A 6,000-nucleotide genomic window follows, 5' to 3' on the forward strand; every position below is an offset into this window, starting at 1 on the left:
CTTATTCATAGTGTTGATTTATTCAAATTTTATACAAAGTGGTGTCCCAATCGATGTTTCGACCCCTCAGGGTCTTTCTCAAGATCGATCTTGAGAAAGATCCTGAGGGGTAGAAACGTCGATTGGGACACCAACACTTTGAATAACATTTGAATAAATCAACACTGTGAATAAGACCTGTGAGTGCACCATCCTTACTTTTTGTATATATCTTTGACGCTGGTAGCACCGAGGCTTGAACAACGGAAGGGGTGAGTGCTTAGGATCAATTATCTATATATATATATATAATTACAGGATTACTTTTGTCAAACTTTGCTATAAAAGGAGATAGGAATCTTGAGTAAGAAAATAACGAGAATGACAATCGATCTGGAAAAGTTTTGGTGGATTAAAAACTTAGGAGAAGTCACTTAGCATGCAACCTAAACGCTTGTATACCCTTGAGCTTAACAAAGCTTGTGGCAGTCATTAGAAGATACATTACATAGGTATTATGTATATTAGCATAACATTATCTGATAAGGGTAGAAAATAAAAACCCTATATCACCAGAGGCTGACTAAAACATTAAACTCAAAAAACAAAAACAAAACATGAAAACTAAACTATGAAAGAAAGAAATATAACGTAAACTATGAGAGCAGTTGTGACCACTCGACTGTGGATCAAAGATGATCAGTTTTCCGAACCAATTCACTTCAGCCATTAGCTGTTGCTTGTCTTGAAATAAATGCCACAACGTTATCAATGTCCCATTGAGGTACCAAGGTACAGGCCTGTGGGAGGGGCTGTTTGCCACTCAGGCCGAGAGTTTGGAGAAAGATAGGGCCCCCAAAGAGTAAATCCAGCCTTTGTTCTTTTCTGTCCTAACTCACCAACAAGGTGCACAGAAGGCTCTATCAGTATTTCATTCCTACAACTTGCTGGAGTGATGGGCTTTAGAGACAGGCACCCAGTAAGCATTGCCCAATTGAGATCTTTATAAAAAGAGAGGCTTGCATTCTACAAATATCAGTGGTTGTTTCCCTCAAACCATAACCATTACAACAGAGAGAGATTGAAATATTAGCACAATGTTCCTTGGGAATGCATCCATAAATCTAGGGGAGAGCCCCACCTTGAACACTCCATCCAAGTGTATTGCTTTTATTTGCTTTGGAGGCAACAGTGTGGAGAATAAGTGGCAGTCCTACTGAGGCAGTTCAGTAGAACCTACTAAGTCTGCAGCACCTCTTAGTTTCAAATTACATTGTCACAGTTTATCTTCTAAAATGGCTAGTTGGTTAGCCTTGGTTTCATATGATTGATAATACTGCTGAGTAAGTAGTTAATTGACTGAGCTTGGGGAAGATCCACAGAGTTTTCTTCTAGTACATTTTTCCGACCTGTTAGGCTGTGAACTTCCTCTCAGACCACTGCTACATCAATTTGGAATAGCTTACTGATATTTTGCAGGAAGCCCTTAATGTCAGGCTTGGTCACTGTAGTTTAATCCTCCTCTTTTTAAATAGGGATCTCACCAACTACAGTAACAGAAACAGTGCCTGGGTGCCCAAGTCTATATATTTTGTTGAAGTAAAAGGAGATCCATCTTAGGCCTTTGCTTGGAGTGGAGTAAGTCTTCAGTTTCATGGGAGCTCTCCTTTGTCAGGCCAAGGCTTGATGGATCTTTTACCTGTTATTGCTGACAGTCTGCTCTGTCAAAAAAATAGAAAATATAGAATGTACAGCATGTATTTTTCAGTGAGTGAATCTGAAAACAATGGCTGCTTTCTTGGCCCCCCACAAAGCACATGCTATAATTTAACATACACATAAATATATTAGATTAGTATGAAACAAAAAAATAAATCAGATCACTGTGAAACCAGACACATCAAATCTATGTTTAGATAATAATATAAAAATAGATAGCATAGCTAGAGCCTTGGAAAGCTGTTTAAATTTGATGAGCTGTAACGCGAACCTAAAAACTACATTATGAGGCCCCAGGATAGCAACACATTTTATTTCTTGTCTAAAAACAAACAACATATTGGCAAGATGAGATTTGCCTCGTAACAAAATACAAACACAACAAAAATTAATGCATTGCTTTTTTTCCTTAAACAAGCAAAAAAACTAAATGGAAAATAGATATTAATATAGCACAAATGAGAAAAAAGAGCTGGATTATGAAAACTGGGATTTAAAAAAACATAGCAGTCTGAAAGTAGAAATGCCGTATAAATCTATAATGCATAATTCAGAATGTTCTTAAAATAGAATATATTTTAATTACATGATACGTTCAGCTTGTGCTTTTTCAGAAAAGTCGTTTCTCATGCTTCGTGTGGGAGTATGGCATGGATTGACGCCAATGTGTTTGCAGTGAAGCCAGCATGTTAGCGTCCGCACAGGAAATTGCCCTGCTTGGGTTCATTTACCCGAACAGGGCCAATCACTCCATACTCTCAAGCAATTACAATTACACTCAGCCAAACAACACAATTGCACTAGGCCAAGCCCCACACAGAATCATGCTTAGCCACCACACACATTCCACTCACGTATATTGCTTAGGTATGTGCAAGGATGGGCAATGAGGGGGCCCTTCTTTGGCTTTTGCACCAGGATCCTGTGGTTCCTAGCTACTCCTCTGCATGTAGTTGTCGGGATCACTGCTTAGTAGATGAAGGCCACGATGCAGAGAAACACTGCGAGTAGAGGGACCAAGTTCATAGTACAAAAGGGATCAAATGGAGACAGGGGCATTGCCCCCCCTACATCATGCTGTGTCCTCCCATTGCCCTCCCCCCAATTGAAATTGAAGTCAGAAGAACTCTCTTCACAAGCTGCAGCAGCACTGTCACTGTGGAACTGTGTTTCACCCTTTTCCCACAAGCGGCCAGAGGGGGCACTGTGCTGGGAGGACTTCCTCCTGGGTCACAGAGAGCAGCACAGGGTAGATACAGGGAGAGGAAGTTCAACTCTGCACAGAGGCATCCAGGCATCTGCTGGTAAGTGTGAGTCGGAGTGTGTGGTTCAGTCTGTGTGTGTGTGGAGGGGGAGGTCAGTCGGTGTGTTTGTGTGTATGTATGGGTCAGTCTGTGTGTGGGGGGCTCAGTCTGTGTATGTGTATGGGTCAGTCTGTGTGTGGTGTGGGTCAGTCTGTTTGTGTGGGGTGCGTCAGTCTGTTTGTGTGGGGTGGGTCAGTCTGTGTGTGTGGGGTGGTCAGTCTGTGTGTGTAGGTCAATCTCTGTGTGTATGGGTTGTGGGGGTTCAGTCTGTGTGTGTGGCGATCAGTCTGTGTGTGGGATTGGGGGTTCAGTCTGTGTGTTTGGGGGGCTCAATCTGTGTGTGTATGGGTCAGTATGTGTTGTAGTGGTCAGTCTGTGTGCGTATGGGTCAGTCTGTATGTGTGTGGGGGGGGGTCAGTCTGTGTGTGTGGGGGGTCTGTGTGTGTGTATGGGTTAGTCTGTGTATGTATGGGTCAGTGTGTGTGAGGGAGCAGGAAAAGGAGAATATTATTATTTATTTTTTTAAACAGCTTTTTTAAGCCACTCTCTACACCCCCCTGAACACAGTACACCCTCACAGACAGTGAACCACCCACATACAGTACACTCCCACCAACACAGAGTACACCTTTGCATACACACACAGTGCACCCCTCACACACATCATCTCTTCACCCATATACACACTTCGTCCCCACATACCTTCATCCCCACACACACATACATACATACATGAATTACCCCATTGCACACCAAATCTCATATATAAGGCCCACTCTAAGTTAGTTCTGGCACACAAGCTCTGCCCCTGCACGGAAGATTGCCTCCCCGTGCACAAGCTCCGCCCCCCAATCTCTGACTGAGACTTACACACACACTGAGACCTATACACACAGACATTGCTATTTTTAAGATAGGGAGGGCATCCAGTGTGCCCTCCCTATCTTTCCCTGGCATCCAGTGTGTCTCCTCTCAATCTTCCTGCAGTTTCTCTTTGCTCCCCTGCACGCTCTCTGTAGTGATGCCAGGGCCGGAGTGATGTCATGTCACTAAACAGCAAGCAAGAGAGCAGAAATGAACTGCAGGAAGGTTAGTCCTCCCTCGCGCGCTGCCTCCATGCTCCCTGCGGCGACCGGCTTTAATGTTTCCTGCGCGACTTAGCAAAGTGCAGACATATGACACGTGCCAGGGCGAAATGTCTAGTTGCCGTGGCGACCTGGATCCTGAAATTTGTTGAGCCCTGTGTATATACACACACACACATATACACGTTTTATAACTGCCCTCCTACTTTTGTCCCTGGCCCCTTATGTGCCCCCCGCCAAGTATGAATCCTGGAGCCACCACTGAATGTAGAGAGTAGTCAAGGAAGCCAAAATTTAGGATGGGCGGCAGAGGTTCAGAGTTGATAATTAAGGCAGGGGTCAAAAGCAGGATACGGCAGGTAGTCACTGAAGGTATTCACACAATCAAGAGCACAGTGAGACGTCAAGGGTTAGTGGAGTTTAAATAGGGAGAGGGGACGGTCTGCCAACTGTAGCTCCTCCCTGGAGCCCACCTCCTGTCCCTTTAAGAAGCCCTGTTTCGGGCTGCGCGCCCTTATGATTTTATAGAGGTTCTGCCTGCTGTGTTGCTGCGTTTGGGAAGCAGCGTTGTTCGTATGAATGCGAGTGGTAGGCGTGGGTGGTCGGGCCAGCTGTGCTGTTGGAACAGCCGCGCCCCGTGGCAGCATCTCCATGGAGGTAGATGGAGACGAGGCTTGGGAGCATGAGGTAGGTGAGTGTGAGAGCAGGGACCTGATAGTAGTGTTGTATAAGCTTATTCTTTATTATGAGAAAACTGTTTGAAAGATGTTTAATTTTTTCATTTTTTTAATGTCACAGTCACAATATTTTTTTTTTTAGGGAGCACATCTGAAACTAGACATAACATAAGACATTTACAAACTAAAATCCTTGAATATAAAACTAACACAAAGCCTTCAATACCATTAAATACAGGATAAAGGATAAAAAGATCTGATATAACAGCTATAGAACAAAGAATATATATATAATGGAGGGACATTGTGACATATGAATTAAAATAAATATCGTTATGAATACCAAGACAGAGCAGTTTGCTAAAATGCTTTAACATCAAAGGTCAAGATGATGAAATTTATACCTTAGCGGGATCCCAGAGAGTGTGCTAGAGTTGCATGTGTTTGCAGTAAATGTCCAGAAATATAATACTAGAGCTGTTAAACATAGGATTTTATGAGAAATTAAATGGCTGTGCTTTTCATTAAATTAGATGATATTACCAATAAAACCCCAGACTGCTTTGTCAGAAGAATCACAACATAAATGAAAAATATCTGAATTTAACAACAAACATATGTTCTAAGGGGATCCCTTGAATGATAGATTATGGTTTTCATACGTTGCCTTTGTTGTCACTGGTAACTCTTTATTGGCTGCTGTAGTGGTTATGGTGCCATCATAGTTCATCAAATAATTTCAGCATAGTTTGACACTTACCTGCTCTGCATCTGGTCTTCTTGCGCCTGGAGAAGCTGGATGCTATCATATTCATTTATTCATTAGCTGAGAGTGCAATCTGAGTACTGTCAGCCAATGCATGTGTACATTGAGTACCTGTATTGAACAAAATAACATCTGCTGCTCCAGCCCTGAAAAGTTGGGTGGGAAACGGGTAAGTGTCAAGCAATGCTAAACCAGTATGACAGATCAACCTGGGACAGCACCAGAGCACTTCTGGTAAATATAACCACTCTTACGCATTTCGGTGCTAACAATGACCTTCTTTAGTATATTTTGATTATTGATTAACCAGTGTATAGCTGCACTAATAGCTAGTATTTTAAGTACTTATGATCAGGCTATTTAGGGAACATATGTGTGAACCCTATGTTCATGGGTAGCTTTGCCGACTATCGGCTAGAATTTGGGGATCCTCCTTCACTTCTGAAGTTAATACTTACCTAGACTCCTCT

Source organism: Pelobates fuscus, chromosome 1, assembly GCF_036172605.1.
Source record: "Pelobates fuscus isolate aPelFus1 chromosome 1, aPelFus1.pri, whole genome shotgun sequence".
NCBI lineage: Eukaryota > Metazoa > Chordata > Amphibia > Anura > Pelobatidae > Pelobates > Pelobates fuscus.